The sequence below is a fragment of the Bufo bufo genome, chromosome 4 (assembly GCF_905171765.1).
Source record: "Bufo bufo chromosome 4, aBufBuf1.1, whole genome shotgun sequence".
Taxonomy (NCBI): domain Eukaryota; kingdom Metazoa; phylum Chordata; class Amphibia; order Anura; family Bufonidae; genus Bufo; species Bufo bufo.
Genome location: NC_053392.1, coordinates 314,920,130 through 314,942,208, shown reverse-complemented (window position 1 = coordinate 314,942,208; position 22,079 = coordinate 314,920,130). Strand labels below are relative to the sequence as shown.

Sequence of the window (22,079 nt, the reverse complement as noted above, 5' to 3'; positions counted from 1 at the left end):
GAGAGTGATAGGAGTTTAAAGGTGGCTGAGTGGCAGGTGTCAATAGGGATATTGAAGTGACCCACGATGATAGTGGGGATGTCGGCAGAAAGAAAGTGTAGTAGCCAGGTGTTAAAGTGGTGCACGTGTGTTATGATATGTGTGTTACTGCAAGGCACAGTGTTTTACACCCCTATAAAGGCTCTCTGCAGCCCGGAAACAGACAGTTTTTAATGTGATTCGCTGCGGATAAATTCGGATCTAAGCTAATTTTTCTGAAAAATTTGGCAAACCGGCCGAATCGAATTTTTGAAATGAGTTTACAGCGCCTCTTTATTTTTACACAAGCATTTAGAAGTAAAATTAAGTGATGATAGTATCACTCAGGGCCGGCTCCAGGTTCATGTGGACCCTTGGGCGATAAAGTCTCAGTGGGCCCCCTTGTGGCATTTTGCACGGCGCTTACAGCAATGAAACTGCATGTATTATAGATTAACTACCTTACACAGAGCATGCTACAGAGCATATACGTGTGAATCAGTCTTTATGTGGCTACTTTTATTTTCTACTCAGTGTTTCAGTCCCTCAGGTCTACTGACAGATATGTGCCCCCTCACAGTAGATATGCCAAGATATGCCCCCTTCATAGTAGATATGCCAAGTTATGCCCCCTTTATAGTAGATATGCCAAGATATGCCCCCTTCATAATAGATATGCCAAGATATGTGCCCCCTTTGCAATAGATATGCCATGATATGTACCCCCTTCACATTACAGATGCCAAGATATGTACCCCCTCACAGTACATATGCCAAGATATGTGCCCCCTCACAATACATATGCCAAGATGTGTGCCCCCTTCACAGTAGATATCCCAAAATATGTGCACTCTCACAGTTGATATGCCAAGATGTGTGCCCCCTTCACAGTAAATATGCCAATATATGTGCCCTCTTACGGTGGATATGCCAAGATATCGGCCCAGGGCCCCCTTCACAGTGGTTATGCCCAGATGTGCACCCTTCACAGGAAGTGAAAAAAACAAACAATAAATACTCCACGCCTCAGTCACCTGGCTCCTCCCATGATCTGCGCTCCCCATAAGCAGCAGCAGGATACTATGACACATCGCGCTGCTGATTCCCACCCTGTCCTGCTCCTCCTCCTACACAGATCAGCAGGACAATGTGTGAGGACATCGTGCTGCTGCTGATGTGGAGCGCTGGGAGCAAATAGTTCACAGCTTCAGTGGCGTGCCTACGATGTTTGGCACCCGGGGGCGGGTCCTTTCTCTGGTACCCCCCCTCCAATACTTTACAAAAAAAAGTACCCCCTCACAGTAGTATTTCCCTCATTGTACAACCTTCACAGTAGTTTTGCACAGATGTGTTCCCTCTCACAGAAGTTATGCCCACATTTTGCCCTCTCACAGTAGTTATGCCCTCTCTGTGCCCCTTTTACAGTAATAATCCCCATTGCACCCCCTTCACAGTAATAATCCCCATTGTGCCCTCATCACAGTAATAATCCCCATTGTGCCCCCTTCATAGTAATAATCCCCATTGTGCCCCCTTCATAGTAGAAATCCCTATTGTGCCCCCTTTGCAGTAACAATGCCCACTGTGCCCCTTCATATAGAAATGCCCATTGTGCCCCCTTCATATTAGTAATGCCCTGTGTGCCCCCTCCAGAATAGTAATGCCCTTTGTGCCCCCTCCATAGTAGAAATGCCCTCTGTGCCCCCTCCATAGCAATAAAGACCTCTGTGCCCCCTCCATAGTAATAAAGACCTCTGTGCCCCCTCCATAGTAATAAAGACCTCTGTGCCCCCTCCATAGTAATAAAGTCCTCTGTGCCCCCTCCATAGTAATAAAGACCTCTGTGCCCCCTCCATAGTAATAAAGACCTCTGTGCCCCCTCCATAGTAATAAAGACCTCTGTGCCCCCTCCATAGTAATAAAGACCTCTGTGCCCCCTCCATAGTAATAAAGACCTCTGTGCCCCCTCCATAGTAATAAAGACCTCTGTGCCCCCTCCATAGTAATAAAGACCTCTGTGCCCCCTCCATAGTAATAAAGACCTCTGTGCCCCCTCCATAGTAATAAAGACCTCTGTGCCCCCTCCATAGTAATAAAGACCTCTGTGCCCCCTCCATAGTAATAAAGTCCTCTGTGCCCCCTCCATAGTAATAAAGTCCTCTGTGCCCCCTCCATAGTAATAAAGTCCTCTGTGCTCCCTCCATAGTAATAAAGACATCTGTGCCCCCTCCATAGTAATAAAGTCCTCTGTGCCCCCTCCATAGTAATAAAGTCCTCTGTGCCCCCTCCATAGTAATAAAATCCTCTGTGCCCCCTCCATAGTAATAAATTCCTCTGAGACCCGTCTGTATTGAAAACAAAAAAAAGCACAGTAACTACTTACCTTGTCCCGTTCCTGAAGCTCACAGTCCTCTTTTCTCTGCAGGCACAGATCGTTCAGCAGTACTGTTTGGCCGGAGCCTATGCAGATTAACGGGCTGCAGGTTCCGCCCACACAGGCCAGCAGCGCGATCCGTGCCTGCAGGCTAAGTAGTGGAGCAGGGAGAAGTCTCCCTGCTTCACCATTCAGAGCGCCGCCGGCCTGAAGGAGGGGAGGAGCGCGGGGAGCTGAGCGGTGAGTGACAGGACCGCAGCTCCCAGCGCTCCAGCAATGAGTGCTTCCATCTGTAATGATGGAGGCGCTCATTGCTTCTGAACTCTGGCAGCTGTGCTGCAGGCCCCCGCAGGAGCTGTGGGCCCGGCACTTGCCTAGGTATGCCGGGTGCTGACGCCTGCCCTGGTATCAATATAAGCTTGTTTATAGCCTTAATTTCTCGGATTAGTTTATAAAGTATGCATATAATCTATACATTAAAAGATATAATCAGTATAAAATAGTGTACAATGTATAGGGCTATAACATATTGTACGTCAACTGTATGATTTTAATTACTAGACAAATTGCTTGGTCAGAATCATGATTGGGTTCGTCTTATTATAACAGGGAAAGTTGCATTGCGCATGTGTGTCATGAGATGACACACATTATGGGTGGTAACCTTGCTAAGGGTGGGTTCACACTAGCGTTAGGGATTCTATTATGGCTTTCCGTTATAACATGTGTAGGGGGTTCACTCTTCACCGGGGGTCATTCTCACAGATACGTCTTTAGGACACCAGGTTTCAGGTCCAAACAGTGTATTTATTGTGCACACTCCAACCAATACAGGTTATCATGAAGTCGCAGCTTCACCTAACACATGTGACATCCACATAAAATAATAAACACTCGCCCTTCCAGGCTCTAACTAAACATAAAGTTTCCTGACTCACCTAGGTCCCAGTTCACACCCTGTGAACTCATGCGGCTTTTGTCAGCCAATGTCCCACAGCCTCCTGGCTGTACAGAGCACAGTACGCCCACTGTCTCCAGTTCAGTATTTCTTGTGGGGGATTGGGGCTCAGTAGTCTGCCTGACTATGGCCCTGCGACCCTCCCAGGCGTCGCTGCATCCCCCAACTCCAGGCTATCTCCCAGCCTTGTGGTCCTTTAGCCTTGCCCAGCTGAGACCACACAGACAGAGCCTCCAGGCCTCTGTCCACAGGTAACACACTACCCCCTTTCTGACACTCTGGGAGGTGCCTTATGCCAGGCTGATTACCTCCAGCTTCTCTCACCTGTGGTGGAACAGGGGTGTGGACCACACTATCCACCCCTTCCTTGCCTCTAACCTGAGTGAGCCTGTCACTGTCTCACACATGGTTAAACGGAAAATAATGGAATCCATAAGATTAATGTTTTACTAATTTCTATAACTACGGTAATTATTTTGCCTTTTTATATATCTTGAAATAATATTTTTTTTTTGCGTTTTTGTTTTGCACTCCCTGCCTTCCCAGAGCCATAACCTTTTTATTTTTCTGTTCACGTGAGAGCTTGTTTTTTGCGGGACAAGTTGTACTTTCCAACGCCACCATTTATTATTGCATATGATGTAGTGGTAAGCAGGAAAAAAATTCTAAATGGGGTGAAATTGCAAAAAAAAGCAATTCCACCACAGTTTTATGTTTTTTTTATTTACGACGCTCAATGTGCGATAAAACTGACTGATTACTTTTATTCTATAGGTCAGTACGAATCTGGCGATACCTTATATGTATAGTTTTTATTGCGTTTTGATAGTGATAAAAAAATTTAAAAGTGGGAAAAAAATCATTTTTTTTGTCGCAATATTTTGACCCCTATAACTTTTTTGTAATTATGTGTACGGAGCTGTATGGGGGCTTATTTTTTGCGGAGCGATCTGAACTTTTTATTGATACCATTCTGGGGTTGTTGTTATTTTTTTGTAGAAAATAAAGCGACCAAAGACGGCGAATCGGCCATTTGAATGCTTTTTTCCATTTTGCTGTTTGTCGTATGGGGAATATATTTTTATATTTTTACACTATGGGCGTTTTAGCACACCGCGACACCCATGATGTGAATTTTTTAATTTTTTGGGGAAAAGGGGGGTGATTTGAATTTTTATGTTTTTAAAAAAAAAAAAAGTTTTACTTTTTATTTTTTTTACACTTTTTTTATTGTTCCCATAGGAAACTATAACATGTAATCATTAGATTGCTATTATTATAGACTCCAATGCACTTGCATTGGAATCTATGATGATTTTACTAGTTTCCTATGGAGCCCTATTACAGGCAAGGGCTCCATAGGAAATACTATGCAGCAGCCTCCTGTCTTTCATAAAGACAGGGGCTGCTGTATACACACTCCGGCTCCTCCGATCGCCACACGGAGGAGCCAAAGCACAACCGAAAGTGCTCACTTTCAGTTTCAGTGCGCTCAGATGCCATGGTCAGGATTGACCATGGCATCTGAGGGTTTAAATGTCCGCGATCGGCATTACTGCCGGTTGCGGACATTAGCCACGGGTGTCTGCTAAAAGAAGCAGGCGGCCACCCAAGGCTATGGCGCCCGCAGCGGGCCGGAGCGGGCGCGATCTTTAAACACCCGCCCAGCGTCGTATATGTACGGCGCTGGGCGTGAAAGGGTTAATATTAGTGTTTTACTAATTTAGACATTATTTAACATTTCATAATAGCTGATTCCTAATAATAATTAATGTCTAGCAATGATAAAATAAACTTAGGCACCCCATAGGAATTGCACAAAGTATTGTGTTGATCTTTATTTGGTTTTCATATGCAAGCCAACTTATTCGTGTTTATGTGGCGTTTCGGTCCTACGTGAACTTTTTCAAACACTAGTTGCCATAAGAAAGAAAGAGGGAAAAGTGGTTTGAGGAAAGTGACCTGTCACCATGTGGTAGACCAATAGGACACGAGTGCCACATCCCACTAAAAATAATTAACGTCTATTCAGATTCCCGAGTTATTTTACAATATTTAGTATGTAATACCGAATACACAGAGTGATCTATAGGACTTTTTTTTTTAATACACTGTTTTTTTTGCTAGATGGAAAATCTGAATAATGTTCATGATCAGACTACAACCAACCTAATAACCAATTCTGAAATGGGTAAATTTACTATACCAAAATAACAACTTTTATAGCTATTCTGTTGTATACAATTGCTAAAAGCTATCTTTCATTTTATGTTTTAAGATGCAGTTATGGGTGTATATGAAAGCATCAATGAAGAATTTGATTATACACTTAGAGCTGAGACCGATATCCTCGCTGGAATTTTAGAGACCACAATTAACAGTATGATTTATATCAATTAGTTTTAATATCATGCTATTCTCACATAAGCGCTAAATTAAATTTACTTTCTTATTCAGTATCAGAAGTATCTCATATGGAAGTTGAAGCACAGACCGAAGCTATATCTAATGTTTACGAAGTTCAAGTCCACAACAATACTGTTGTGGAACCTTCTACTAAAAAAGGTAATGAGAACAAGATCACTTATATGATCGAAATAACAGCTGCGATTTTTAATATTTAATTTGATTTCTACAACTAATGGCCATATTACTTACAGATCAGAAATTATCCAAGCCTAAAAAAAACTAAGAGTAAAAAAAACATCAAAGCACAGACCGAAGCTATGTCTAATGTTTACAAAGTTCAAGTTCATAACAACACTGTTGTGGAACCTTCTACTAATATTTAAAGGGATTCTGTTATGAGATTTTAGCCCTATAAGCTAAACATATGCCCATGTCCGTACTAATAACACGAATCCTAAACTGGCCTTATTAAACCTGCTTGTGGCTCTATAAACAGTTTTTTATAACCGGTCAATCGCCTACCTAAGGTGCCCAAGAGGACGTCAGTTAATACAGGGTGCCCGGCGCCGCCTCCGCTAGATCCGGCGCCTGCGGAGGCGGCGCTGAGGCGATGAAGGCGTCACTGTAGACAGGGAAGGCGGCGATTAAGACTGGGAAGGAGGCGCTGGGCACCAGACGGCCGGGCACCCTGTATTAACTGACGTCCCCTTGGGCACCTTAGGTAGGCGATTGACCGGTTATAAAAGCCAGTTTTTTGGGCTAATAGAGCCACAAGCAGGTTTAATAAGGCCAGTTTAGGATTCATGTTATTAGTACGGACATGGGCATATGTTTCGCTTATAGGGCTAAAGTCTCATGACAGAATCCCTTTAATTTGATTTCTACAACTAATGGCCATATCACTCACAGATCTGAAACTATCCAAGCCTACAAAAATCTAGGGCTAAAGAAAACTCTCCATCAGATACAGTGAAAAACAGATCTGAACCCTCAATTCTCAACGACGCTGTGAAAAAGATTACGGAGCTCGACACACATTCAGCATCCCGTCCTAGCAGCAATCGGCACTCACTACCTGTCCAAAAAAAAAAAAAGTCGCCACCTGGATTTAACCAAGTAAATTGTTATGAGCCTCTTATTGGATAATTACTGCATGGGCGATTATCTTTCAGCTGGCAACAAGTTATTTAACCCCAACTGGTGCAATGAGTTGCTTCTCATTTCTTAAACAACCATGTCGAAAGACACATCTCGTGGTCGTGGAAAAGATGTTAGTCTGTTTGAGAAGGGTAAAATCATTGGCATGCATCAAGCAGAGAAAACATCTAAGGAGATTGCAGAAACTACTAAAATTAGGTTAAGAACTGTCCAACGCATTATTAAAAACTGGAAGGATAGTGGGGACCCATCGTATTCGAGGAAGAAATTTGGCGGCAAAAACATCCTGAATGATCATGATCGGCGATCACTTAAATGTTTGGTGAAATCAAATCGAAGAAAAACAACAGTAGAACTCAGGGCTATATTTAATAGTGAAAGTAAGACCATTTCCACACGCACAATGCAAAGGGAACTCAACAGATTGGGACTGAACAGCTGTGTAGCTGTAAGAAAACCTCAAATCAGTGAGGCAAACGAGAAAAAAAGCCATTAATTTGCTAGGGAGCATAAAGATTGTACTCTGGAGCAATGGAAGAAGGTCATGTGGTCTGATGAGTCAAGATTTACCCTGTTCCAGAGTGATGGGCGCATCAGGGTAAGAAGAGAGGCAGATGAAGTGATGCACCCATCATGCCTAGTGCCTACTGTACAAGCCTGTGGGGGCAGTGCTATGATCTGGGGATGCTGCAGTTGGTCAGGTCTAGGTTCAGCAACAGTATGTGCTCCAAGAATGAGGTCAGCTGACTACCTGAACATACTGAATGACCAGGTTATTCCATTAATGGATTTGTTCTTCCCTGATGGCACGGGCATATTCCAAGATGACAATGCCAGGGTTCATTGGGCTCAAATTGTGAAAGAGTGGCTCAGGGAGCATGAGACATCATTTTCACACATGAATTGGCCACCACAGAGTCCAGACCTTAACCCCATTAACACCCAGTATCCAACATTACTAGCCGCAGAGCGATAAAAAGAGCTATACAAATGCTGGTACGTGCCAGGCGGTCTTTAGCAGCCAGAAGACGTAGAGGAGCACTGCATAACACAGTGGGTGATGGCCCCAACACAAGATCATCACAATAACACAATACCCACTCTCAAGATCAACCCCCAAGTGTTGAGCAGCAGCCTGTTGGTTCTGTGTTTTTACAGCACTTATTTCAAAGACAGAGGAACCTAAATACATTTAATGTTGTTGAGTATGTGAATCATTTTAGGTTTGTGAATCTAGACAATCATTTGTAGAGGCTGTGAACGCGGTGCATGATGCTATTCAGACCTTTCTGGATAAGGTCATTGGGAGCATTGAACCTGGTGACTTTGTGCAGTTAAGACTTGAAGGCGGTCATACTTTAGATCCTCTTTATTTCACAAAGCAGTCTGGGCTTGATTTTAATGCTGAGACATTTTTAAATGCCGGAACCAGTACACTACAAAGTAACACTGATTGTCTAAAATTAGTAGTCACAATAGTCAGAAACAGGAGAGGGGATGTTAAGAAATGATTAAGGGCTATAGCTTATAGTCAGATAATCAAGCAAAAAGTTGGTGGCTGTATGACTTTAATAACTACGACTCAAATTTGTGTCTAGCAGCTAGTTTATATGCTTTGATGAGTGATGGTGATATTGATGACTGTTTACTGTGGTTGCATGCTAAACAGTTGCATGTTGATTTGGGTATCCCTGATAATCAGCTGGTGAGTTTTAGCAATATTTCTGATTTTGAGCAGTACTTAAAGGGGTTATCCGAGTTATGGGAAAAAAAATAAAACCTAACAAAATTAATCAGGATATACATATACATTAGTCAAGCTTGATTTTTTGAAAAAAGAACGATCCTTACACCTTTTCCAGGTTCTGTTATTGCTGTGTTTACATGCAGCAGTAACAACAATGACTCATCTCTCCCTCATGAATATTTGTGGGAGGGGTTGATCTGTTATATTTGTGGGAGGGGTTGAGCTATTAGCCGCAGTTAGAAAGTTGGAGGTAGCTGCGGCACAAGTGAGGATCGCGCATGCGCGATCAACTCACAGCCGCACGGACTGTAATGCAGAGAGGTGGGGGCGTGGCCAAGGCTGATGACGTTCCGTTGACATGGCTTAGTCACTCCGACAAGCAGAGAGCTCCATGTCAACGGAACGTCACAGCTGATGACGTGGGCGGTCACATGACTGTTTAGTGTAGCAGAGAAACGGCACAAGATAGGTACAGTAAGTGATTTAGGAAAACTAAGGTATAGGAGAAATAAAGCCATAAAGATAAGGTTAAGTTAACTCGGATAACCCCTTTAAATGTCAGTATCCGAGTTTTGTACTACAGCCATGGTGATTGGCGTTTTTTTCATACTGGTGATGCTCTTAGTGATCAAATTATATACATTCTGTATCATGACAACCACTACTACGGTATCAAAAGCATGAAAGGGTTTATTGGGGAGTGTTACTTTTGTGAGCGATGCAGTTCTGTGTTCCACCACAAATACAATGATGCCTGTCAATTTTATTGTAAAGCTTGTCAGAGACAGGATTGTAGTCAGAGCGTGGAGACACAACCACGGTGTCCTTGTTGTCGCGTGTTTTGTCGCTCAGAAGATTGCTTAGAGCGTCATATTCAGTTAGCCCAAGAGGATCTTGGATTGTGTAGACTTAAAACATTTTGTGACAGCTGCTGCCGCTTTGTCAGTAATAATAGTGAGAAGGAGCATAGATGTGGTGGTTTGCAATGCAATGTGTGTCATGCCCGTATTGATAGATTTGATGGCCATCTCTGTTACATGCAGCCTTATAACCCAGACTCGGAGTCCAGTCTGTATATTTTCTATGACTTTGAGTGTATGCAGGAGACAGGTACGCACATTCCGAATTACATTTATGCCACAACACTGCATGGTCAGCTGTTCTGGGAATTTCAGGGCAAAACATGTGCTAGTGACTTTGTTAGATTTTTTACTAATGGTACATTTTCAGGCTATACTTTTAAAGCACACAATGCTGCTAGATATAACTTTTACTTTGTTGTTAAGAAATTGATTAATGAAAAACTGCGGGTAAAATTGTTTACTCGAGGGGGTCGTCTCTACCTGATTTGAAGATGCGGTTCATAAACACTCTAAATTTCATTCCCATGAGTAAATTGCCAGAAGCAATGGGTTTTTCAGATTCAAAAGGTTACTTTCCACACTTTTTTAATACAGAAAAAAAATCAAAACTAGGTGGGACCCTTACCAGCTTTCGAGTATTATGGTGTGGAGTATATGATGCCTAGTGAGAAAAAGGATTTCATGCTGTGGTATGAAGCACAGAAAAACGACACTTTTAATTTCAATGCTGCGCTAAAATCTTATTGTAAGCAAGATGTGGAGGTGCTAAGACAGGCTTGTGAACGGTATAGGGAGCGAGTAATGGATATGACTCAGAAAAACTTTTAAAAAGTACTGTAAATGGGAAAAGAAGTGTGTTAATGTGACCAAGTTTGTTGATCCTTTTCAGATTATCACTCTAGCATCTGTATGTATGGCTATGTATAGATTTAAATTTCTCCCCAAAAACACAATAGCCATTGTGCCAGCAGATAATTCCCACAAGGTGAAAAAAGGTTATTCAACTCCAGCCATAGAGTGGCTCATGTATGTGTCTCACACAGACAATATTGATATACAGCACGCATTAAAAGCAGGGAAGAAACAGGTGGGGAGATATTTTTTAGATGGTTATGCATTTGTTAATGGGCAACATATAGCATTTGAATTTCAGGGTTGCTTTTACCATGGCTGCCCCCAGGGGCGTAGCTAAAAGCTCATTGGCCCTAGTGCAAGAGTTCAGCTTGGGCCCCCCTTCCCTCAGTGCTTGTTGGAAAGGGGCAGGGGAGCACGTAGCCTTCCTGCTGTCTGAGGCAAACATTGAAAGGGCACCCCCTCATGCCAAATTCTTGACCTAACCCCTTCCCTCCAGCCAGAGGAGTAACTTGCCTAGCATGCACTTTCTATAATGCCAGTGTCTTATGTGGCACAAGGGTCTTTGGGCCCCCTCAGGCTCCCGGGCCCAGTAGCGACTGCTACCTCTGCACCCCCTATAGCTACGCCCCTGGCTGCCCCGTATGCTATAATGAAGCAGACAGAAATAAAGTCACTACCTGGCCATACACAACCTATAGCCAATTATATTACACTTTTTTATTTAAAAAGCGCTACTTACAGAGTTGTGGTTACATGGTTCGTGTGTTATGGGAACATGATTGGAATGAGATGGTGAAAAAAGATTCGAACCTTCAATCTTATCTTACAAAAATGCAGTTCCCACAACCTTTAGATCCACGTGATGCATTGTATAGGGGCAGAAGCAACACTGTTAAGCTCTATCACAAGCAGGATATAGGGGAAACCATACATTATTACGTTTTCACCAGCCTCTACCCCTTCGTTAACAAAACAAAAACATATCCTGTGGGTCACCCCGAAATCATTCATGATGATTTTGGTTACATAAAACAATACTTTGGTATTGTCCAAGCCACAATCTATCCACCAAGAGATCTGTTTTTCCCTGTTCTCCCTATGAAAATGAACAAAAAATTAATGTTTCCTCTGTGTTATACATGTGCTGTAAATTCCCAGACCGACCCTTGCATGCACAGCGATGAGGGGAGATCTCTGACAGGTACATGGTGCAGTATAGAGCTAGAGGTAGCACTGGAAAAAGGGTACAGGATCACACACATCTTTGAGGTCTGGCAATTTCCTAACACCACAGAGGAATTGTTTGGCCCATACATTAAGGTACACCTTAGGGATAAGTAAGAGGCTTCTGGTTAGGCTACTTTCATACTAGCGTTTTTGCTGGATCCAGCAGGGCTCAGCAAAAACGCTTCTGTTACTGATAATACAACCATCTGGATCCGTTATGGACGGATTATATGACGGTTGTATTATCTTTAACATAGCCAAGACTGAAAGTCAATGGAGGACGGATCCGTTTTCTATTGTGGCAGATTGTGGCAGAGAAAACGTCTTGCTCCGCATCCCAGGACGGAAAGCAAACTACAACATGTTGCGGTTTGCTCTCCGGTCTGGGAACGCAACTAAACGGAACGGAATGCATTTTGGAGCATTCCGTTCTGTTCAGTTCAGTTTTGTTCCCATTGACAATAAATGGGGACAAAACTGAAGTTTTTTTTGCCGGTATTGAGCCCCTATGATGGATCTCAATACCGGAAAACTAAAACGCTAGTGTGAAAATTGATCTATATATATAGAGAGTGGCACAACTGACCCAGAAATAATGGTTGGTGCTCTGATCGATATGACACCTCCAATCACGTGCAAAAATATGTATTAGAAAAATCGATCACGGCACTCAATATCTGTTTCACGCTGATAGCATTTTAATAATAAAACAATGAAAATGCAATTGCAAATTGTTTACACTAAAAACAAAAATACACAATAATTAATATTAATTAAAATCCAGAAATACGCATGGTATGGGGCGGGTTCCGTTCACTAAGGACAGAACCACATCATGCCGGCATAGACAATCTTTTTCATCAATCTTTCAAGCGATTATAACAAAGAAGAAAACCAACAAGAGCCTCCCACTCTGCAGCGAATAGTGGAAAAACACAGAAAATTCGATGTGATGACGATGTGATTGTAAAGCCTTCAATTGAGCTACACACCTGCGGTAATCTCACGAGACATTATTGGGATCTCAGAGGTAAGCGTACACCGGCTGTTTTACACGTGGGACGACACACAGCACGGATAAACACCCGGAGAAACCCATCTATTAGTGAGTACCGAATATATGTGTGAAAGTCTAAAGTGTAAAAATCGAATTCTGTAGAGATTCTGAAAACGAATATGTTGGGATAATTCACGAAAAATCGCATGTTTAATAACAACCAAAAAATTGCATTATTACCAATCGGATGAACATTATATAAAAACTGGACGCGATTTTCCTTCATTATCTATGACAAATACGTGGGACTTTTGCTCAGCAACCATCATTTAAGTTTAATATAGGATTTACGTTTATTCATATTCCAATACAGGATTAGGTTGCATCGATATTCCAAATGAATATGTATTGAGATAATTCATACAAAAATCGCAAATAAAATAATCGCAACAAAATAATCGGATGAACATCACTATCAGCTTGCTGCGACTACTATAGATCATCCGTATTGCCATTTAAATAAGTTCTATGTAGGACTTTGGTTGATATACAAGCACAGAAGGACTAAATCATACTAGGTCAACCCATGCGTATTTCTGGATTTTAATAATATAAATTATTGTGTATTTTTGTTTTTAGTGTGAACAATTTGCAATTGCATTTTCATTGTTTTATTGTTTTATTATTAAAATGCTATCAGCGTAAAACAGATATTGAGTGCCGATCGATTTTCTAATACATGGTAGTGTGAAAATAACCTTACCCTAGCTGGTGTACTGATGAAATCGAGAAAAAACAATACATTTACTCCTTTCTTGCAAAAGAAGGCGTACAATTACAGGCTGATAGTATCACTGTGAACCCTGCTAAAAGACAGATTTCGAAACTTTTCCTAAATTCCTAATCAGGAAAGTTTGCATAGCGATCAAATGCCTTTCTACCATACTATGAGCTTTCAGAGTTGAATTTTATTGATGATGAAACAGCAAATGTCAATTGGAAGTATGTAAAGGGTCATCACACCATCAAAAAAACACAAACATCTTTATAGCCTGTTTTACCACAGCTTACGCCAGACTAGAGCTGTGTTCAGTTCTGGACAGACTCCAAGAAAGGTGCCTTTATCACGACACAGACTCATTTTTGTACAACGTGAGGGTGAGTAGAATACGCCTTTAGGCGATTATCTGGGGGAATTAACCAGTGAAATACCCGATGGTACATACATCACCGAGTTTATATCTGCAGGTAGTGATGGACGAACATCAGCCGGGACGATTCGCGAACGTGCAAACGCGATCAAATGTTCTCAAACCGCAAGTTTGCTAGCGTGCCCCATTCACTTTAATGGCAGGCGAACCTGAACAACCTTCAGGTCATATTTGCAGCCACCAAATACTTACTAGAAGTGCACAAATAGTCCCACAACATGGACCGTGACATACTAGAAGGGGATCAATAACAAAAATTCCTACACAAAATATGTATTTTAATCATGGGCCATTTTTATGCGTCTTAAAGGGAAATTCTCAAAAATGTGCCCTGCTGGAGCCTAGAATTTTTTTTTTTTTAGGCAACGGGAGTACAGGTCCTAAAAATTAGGAATTCATCTGACATAAAAGAAATTGTAATTATATTGGCTCGGGGTACATTATGCGGTCACTGAATAACAATTTTACTGTAGCCCAAACATTAGGCATTCACCGTACAGAAAAGATCAAGTGATTATGTGGCTGGACGTATATTATACGGTCAATGAATATCAATTTTACTGCAAGCCAGTACAAATACATGTCAAATACATATGTTTAAAAGAACTAAAAATATAAAATTGGATTAACAAAATCCCCCCACTTAAATAAACCCCAAATGATAATAGGTGAAATTCGATAACACGTGGTCGTCACAGGTGTTGAATTCCTCTGAGGCCCCAACAATTAGGCACTCACCGTACAGAAAATATCAAGTGATTATGTGGGTAGAGGTACAGTATATTAGATAGTCATTGGATGTCAATTTTACTGCAGGCCAGTGGAGTACAGGCCCCAAACATTAGGCATTCACCGTACAGAAAAGAACGCGTGATTATGTGGCTGGAGGTACATTAGGCGGTCACTGGATAACAATTTTAATGTTGGCCCCAAAAATTATGCATTCATCAAACAGAAAAGATCAAGTGATTATGTGGCTGGACGTATATTAGACGACGGTCATTGGATAACAATTTTACTGCAGGCCAGTGGAGTACAGGCCCCAAACATTAGGCATTCACCGTACAGAAAAGAACAAGTGATTATGTGGCTGGAGGTACATTAGGCGGTCACTGTATAACAATTTTACTGTTGGCCTGTTAGATTATATGCCCCAAAAATGATGTATTCATCGAACAGAAAAGATCAAGTGATTATGTGACTGGAAGTATATTAGACGGTTATTGGATATCAATTTTACTGCAGGCCAGTGGAGTATAGGCCCCAAACATTAGGTATTCACCGGACAGAAAACGTCAAGTGATTATATGGCTGGAGGTATATTAGACGGTCATTGGATAACAATTTTACTGGAGGCCACTACAAATAGATGTCAAATACATATGTTTAAAACTAAAACTAAAAATATAAAATTTGATTAAAAACATGACTAACGAAATCCCCCCTCTTGAATAAACCCCAAATGATAATAGGTGAAATTCGATAACACGTGGTTGTCACAGTTGTTGAATTCCTCAGAGGCCCCGACAATTAGGCATTTACCGGACAGAAAAGATCAAGTGATTATGTGGCTGGAGGTATATTAGACGGTCATTGGATACCAATTTTACTGCAGGCCAGTGGAGTACAGGCCCCAAACATTAGGCATTCACCGGACAGAAAAAGCCTTTTATGCCGCTGTATTTACATAAGACAGGGACCATTCTTTGTTTTGGGTGGTGGCATGAGGAAATTCAATTAAACGTGGTCGTCACAGGTGTTGAATTCCTCAGAGATCCATGCCTCATTCATTTTTAGAAATGTGAGGGAGTCCACACTGTCGTGAGCTAGGCGAGTGCGCTTATCGGTCATGATTCCTCCTGTTGCCCTGAACGTCCTTTCGGACAGGACACTCGACGAGGGGCAAGCCAAGAGTTCCATGGCAAATTGTGCCAGCTCTGGCCACAGGTCAAGCCTGCACACCCATTAGTCCAGGGCTTCCTCGCTTCTCAGAGCGTCCACATCGGCCGTTAACCCGATGTAGTTGGACAGCTGTCGGTCTAGGCGTTCCCTGAGGCTGGATCTGGAGGGCGGCTGTCGACGGGTTGACTGCAAGAATGATCTCATATCCGAAGTGACCAACACATCTTCAAACTGCCCTCTTTTTGCAGGCGCGGTAGGATTGGTACCCACAACTATTTCTCTGTGGGTGTAAATTCCTCTGCCAGTGCCCGCAATAGCAGAATGCAGCATCTCTCGCAATAAGGCCTGTAAATGCTGCATTCTAACAGCCCTCTGTGGAAGCGGTAGAGCACCAAAACTCCTGCTCATCGACCAGGAGAATGTTGTCCTCGGTCTCCTCATCCCCTCCACGGACAACACCAGGGATCCCCAAAAAGTTTAAAACCTGGTCTTTTTGCTCCTCCTCCTACTCCTCTCCCCAGGCACCAAAGTCCTCTGACTCCTCTTCAGACTCCTGCTGACTTGTATCAGATGGAGCAGCCCCCCCTGGGAATTCATTCAGCTTTGCAACTTCCTCATCTTCTAGCTCCTGCTCCTCGACGGCTTGATCAATGACACGATGCAATGCAAGCTCTAGAAAGAAGGCGCAAGGTACGATGTCACTGATGGCGCCCTGTCTGCATGCGTCGCGCATGAGCAGCCACTGGTGCGGTGAAAAGATAACAAGCTCCCCAGAACCTGTCCTGCTGCAGAGTTCGTACAGGTAGTCGTTAACGGCACGTTGCTGCTGGAGCAGCCTATCAAGCATATACAAGATGGAGACGTCTGATGGGCAGTAGTGTCGCCGCTAAACGTCAGCAAGGCGAGCCATGGCCATGTAAGATCTAAAAGGGCCAGAGATTTTCCTGGCCTGCTGCAAGACGTCCTGGACCCGGGGTATTTGGCCACGAATTGCTACACGACTAAGTTCAAGACGTGTGTCATTTTGCCCTGTTTCAGCACGCTCAGCAGATTGGCACCGTTTTCGCACACCACTTTACCAACTGTCAAATTGAGCGGGGTTAGCCACTGATTAGCCTGTGACCGCAGAGCTGAAAGCAGTGAAGGACTGGTGTGGCTCTTGGCTTCCAGGCACGACAGCCACAGCACAGCATGCCAACGTCTCACCTGGCACATCGAATAGGTTCTGGGGAGCTTGGGGGGTGCAGCGGAAGAGGCGGTAGCAGTGGAAAAGGAGAAGTCAGCCGAGGATGAGACGGAGGATGGAGTAGGAGGATGAGAAGAAGAGGCAGGTCTGCATGCAATCCGTGGCGGTAACACCAAATCCACACGGGTGCCACGGGTTGCAGAGGGTTCACCCAGTGGGCAGTAAAAGTTATGTACCTTCCCTGCCTGTGTTTGCTAGACCACGTGTCTGTGGTCAGATGTATCTTGGCACCGACACTGTGTCCCAGAGATACATTCACTTGCCGCTGAACGTGGCCATATCGCTCTGGGATGCCCTTCTGGGAGAAATATTTCCTTCCGGGACCTTCCATTGCAGTGTGCCAATGGCCACAAATTTTCTATAGGCCTCTGAGTCCACCAGTTTATATGGCAGTAGTTGGCGGGCTAGCAGTTCCAACAAGCCAGCGGTCAGCCGTTGGGCAAGAGGGTTATCCGACGTCATCAACTTTTTACGTTTGAACATTTGGGCCACAGAATCCTGCCTTTTGCCAGATGAACGCGACGACGACATGGTGGAAGGTGGAGTGGAGGACAAATGGGAGTAGAGAGAAGGAGAAGAGGTAGGACGTGGAGCGCTGGGAGTGTAGCTTTGTGGGTTATGACGGTGTTGCTCCCACTGGGCTCGGTGATGGGAGGCCAGTTGCCTTCTTAAGTCAGTCGTCCCTAGGTGAGTGTTGGGCTCGCTGCAACTTATGCGTTGACAGCACAGGCTGCAGATGGCAACACTATTGTCAGCAGCTGGCACAGTAAAAAAAAGTCCACACTGAGGAGACATGTGCTGGCATCCTAGGAGCGCCAGATGTGACCATGCATGGTGGATAGCTCGCTCCAGGTACATTTATAGTTTGCTTTTTGCCTCCTGTGTACTGCGAGTTCTGCCTGCTTCTTCTCCTTCTACCCCCATCTGCTGCTCTGTCTGGGTGCAGATACAGAGGATGAGAAGGGTGCAGAAGCGGAAGGCTGAGTGAGCCACTCAACCAACTCTGGTGCGTCCTTCTCCAACTTCCCACTTATGCTCTGGCCTGGTGCACCTGCCCGACCCCTACCACCCCTGCGGAATGGCCTGCCTCTTCCTCAGCCTGTCATTTTCACAATGACCCTGTGACATAGACCCTATAGAAGAGCAGTGTAACGGATCCGCTTCCGTTAATGGACGCTTCCTAGCTTGCGCCGAGGACCACAAGCACCGCACTGGACACCACAACCACCGCAGACTCCACAACCGCCGTAGCTTAACTGGAGCCGCGCCGTCTTCCTTCCACCCTGAATGAACCACCAGCAATCAGGACTGTGTGGGAAAGATCTCTCCTCCAGGGAATATGCAGAGCATAGCAATCCCCAGCGTGATACAGCAATTCCCTCCAATAACGAGACAAGGCTGCGTTTTGAAGGGTTAGAAAAACATGAAGTGAACTGAACTGAACTCTTTATTGAGGGCTACCCGCCCGTATTTATGCAGGTCCCCACGATGCATCATGGTTTCCTCCTCTCTACCCTGGAGACACCCGAAGACAATTCAATTATCTCCCAGGACAAAGGGAGATCACCAATACACATGTGGGAACAATAGGAGAGGAATCCCCACCCGAATACACAAAATCCTCCCTTCTGTCTGGGATATAATTATGGATTAACATAACTATCACAGACAGTAAAAATACAGTTTTTAAACATACACTGTAACTTTAAAACCCTACATTCCATCTCCATAAAAATTACATATTTAAACTCAGCATACATCAAACATAAACACTTCCAAAAATCACACAAATCCCTCCAGCGGATCAAAAGTTTAGTGGAAGTCCTTTATGACCGACCGCAAGCACAATTTCCTGCCCGAAACAGTTCCATAGATTTGGGCTGTGCGGTCGGTCAATTTCATGCAGAAAACGACTAAGTCCCATCTTCGAACGGGACTTAGTCTCTGGAGCTGAAAGTTCAGTATGGAAGAAGGTAATATGTCCCGGGGCCAGAGTCGTAGGGCAGGAGGCTAGCCATAAGTCCTCTACAATGCCCAGTGACAAATGGCAGTTTGTCACAAGCAGTATTTGTGGAAACAGGTATATTGCAGGCCTCAATCAATATTTGGTGGAAGCCAGTATATCAATACCCTCTATCAGTATTTTGTGGAAAGAGGTATATTAAACCTCTTAATCATTTTTTTTTTTGTGGCAACAGGTATATCACACCAGTTGCAATTAGTTATTCCAATAGCGTTTGTCCCTCTATCTAGCTGCGGTATCTCAGCAGAACCGCACAGAACTGCTTCACAATACAAATGCACTATAATATACTTTCTATGTTAGAAGGTATATTATAGGTATATCACACCCCTAAATATTTTTTTTTGGGGGGGACAACATGTATATCACACTAGTTGCAATTAGTTATTCAAATAGCGTTTGACCCTCTATCTAGCTGCAGTATCGCAGCAGAACCGCACACAACTGCTGCACAATACAAATGCACTATCATATACTTTCTATGTTAGAAAGTATATTATAAGTACATCACACCCCTCTGTATGTTACACCTATCGATAGCACACCTATACCAGTCCTTAAAAGGACTTTTGTGGCCCTATTAGCTAGTGTTTGGTGTCCCTAACAGTCTGTCCCTGCTCCACACAGCAACCTCTCCCTACACTGGCAAAATACAGAATGTAAAATGGCTGCCAGATCGGGTTTATTTATAGGGTCAGGGCTGTGTCCATGTGCTGAAACGGCTCAATTGGCTGTCCTGTCCCACCTGATGGATGTGACATGGGTCAAAGTTCGGCGCTATGCAAAAAAATATGGCACGTGCGAATTTCGCCATATGTTCGCATGTTTGGCGAATCGCGAACGAGCAAAGTTCGCAGCGAAATGACCGCCGGGCGAACCGCAAGGCCATCTCTATCTGTAGGACCCAAAGCCTATGGCTATAAACTCAACAATGATAAAACTGTATTAAAAGTTAAGGGTATAACTGAATGTTGTTAACACAAAAGCTATTAATTTTGACAGCTTAAAAGATTTAGTTTTTGATTACCCTCGCAATTCATGCTCTAAGACCCAGAAATACATAACTGTAGAGCAACCCGGTATTATGCGGAATAAGACATTTTGGGATATTACCACAAGATTTGATGATTTTACAACACTACCTTTTGGTCTCTAATAATGTTATCACACAACGACATTGCTCTTTTTCAGATACTCTAGCTACCCTTTTTAACCACCTCCCGACCGCCTAACGCAGGTATGCGTCCTGCTGGCGGCCGGGATATTCCTCCTAGACGCATATACGCGTCATCTCGCGAGACGTGAGATTTCCTGTGAACGCGCGCTCACAAGAATAGGACATGTTATCTTTTTTTAGCGGGGCCGCGGAACGGTCGTGTGCATGAGGCCATACATGTAATGATTGCGGAGACCCTCAAATGCCAGGGCAGTACAAACACCCCACAAATGACCCCATTTTGGAAAGAAGACACCCCAAGGTATTCGCTGAGGGGCATATTGAGTCCATGAAAGATTGAACTTTTTGTCACAAGTTAGCGGAAAGGGAGACTTTGTGAGAAAAAAAAATAATAATCAATTTCCGCTAACTTGTGCCAAAAAAAAAAATCTTCTATGAACTCGCCATGCCCCTCACGGAATATCTTGGGGTGTCTTCTTTCCAAAATTGGGTCACATGTGGGGTATTTATACTGCCCTGGCATTTTAGGGGCCCTAAAGCGTGAGAAGAAGTCTGGAATCCAAATGCCTAAAAATGCCCTGCTAAAAGGTACTCGTTGGACTTTCGGCCCCTTTGCGCATCTCAGGAGAAGTAGGGCAATGTGTTTTGGGGTGTATTTTTACATATACCCATGCTGGGTGAGAGAAATATCTCTGTAAATTGACAACTTTGTATAAAAAAATGGGAAAAGTTGTCATTTACAGAGATATTTCTCTCACCCAGCATGGGTATATGTAAAAATACACCCCAAAACACATTGCCCTACTTCTCCTGAGTACGGCGATACCACATGTGTGACACTTTTTTGCAGCCTAGGTGCGCAAAGGGGCCCAAATTCCAATGAGTACCTCTAGGATTTCACAGGGCATTTTTTACGCATTTGGATTCCAAACTACTTCTCACGCTTTAGGGCCCCATAAATACCAGGGCAGTATAAATACCCCACAAGTGACCCCATTTTGGAAAGAAGACACCCCAAGGTATTTCGTGAGGGGTATGGCGATTTCATGTAAAATTTTATTTTTTGTCACAAGTTAGTGGAATATGAGACTTTGTAAGAGACAAAAATAAAAATAAAATCATTTTCTGCTAACTTGTGCCAAAAAATAAAATATTCAAGGAACTCGCCATGCCCCTCAAGGAATACCTTGTGGTGTCTTCTTTCAAAAATTGGGTCACATGTGGGGTATTTATACTGCCCTGGCATTTTAGGGGCACTAAAGTGTGAGAAGAAGTCTGGAATCCAAATGCCTAAAAATGCCCTCCTAAAAGGTACTCGTTGGACCTTCGGCCCCTTTGCGCATCTTGGCTGCAAAAAGTGTCACACATGTGTATCGCCGTACTCAGGAGAAGTAGGGCAATATGTTTTGTGGTGTCTTTTTACATATACCCATGCTGGGTGAGAGAAATATCTCTGTAAATTGACAACTTTGTATAAAAAAATTGGAAAAGTTGTCATTTACAGAGATATTTCTCTCACCCAGCATGGGTATATGTAAAAATACACCCCAAAACACATTGCCCTACTTCTCCTGAGTATGGTGATACCACACGTGTGACACTTTTTTGCAGCCTAGGTGCGCAAAGGGGCCCAAATTCCAATGAGTACTTTTAGGATTTCACAGGGCATTTTTTACGCATTTGGATTCCAAACTACTTCTCACGCTTTAGGGCCCCTAAAATACCAGGGCAGTATAAATACCCCACAAGTGACCCCATTTTGGAAAGAAGACAGCCCAAGGTATTTTGTGAGGGGTATGGCGAGTTCATGTAAAATTTTAGTTAGTGGAATATGAGACTTTGTAAGAGGAAAAAATATATATATATAATTTTCCGCTAACTTGTGCCAAAAAAAAATAATTCTAGGAACTCGCC

The 22,079-nt window shown here is 43.3% G+C and overlaps 1 long non-coding RNA gene across 1 annotated transcript in view; it reads left to right on the top strand.

The window, feature by feature from the left end:
• Positions 1-22,079, top strand: part of LOC120998199 — a 373,620-nt gene that overhangs the window by 15,209 nt on the left and 336,332 nt on the right. The window lies entirely within an intron of this gene.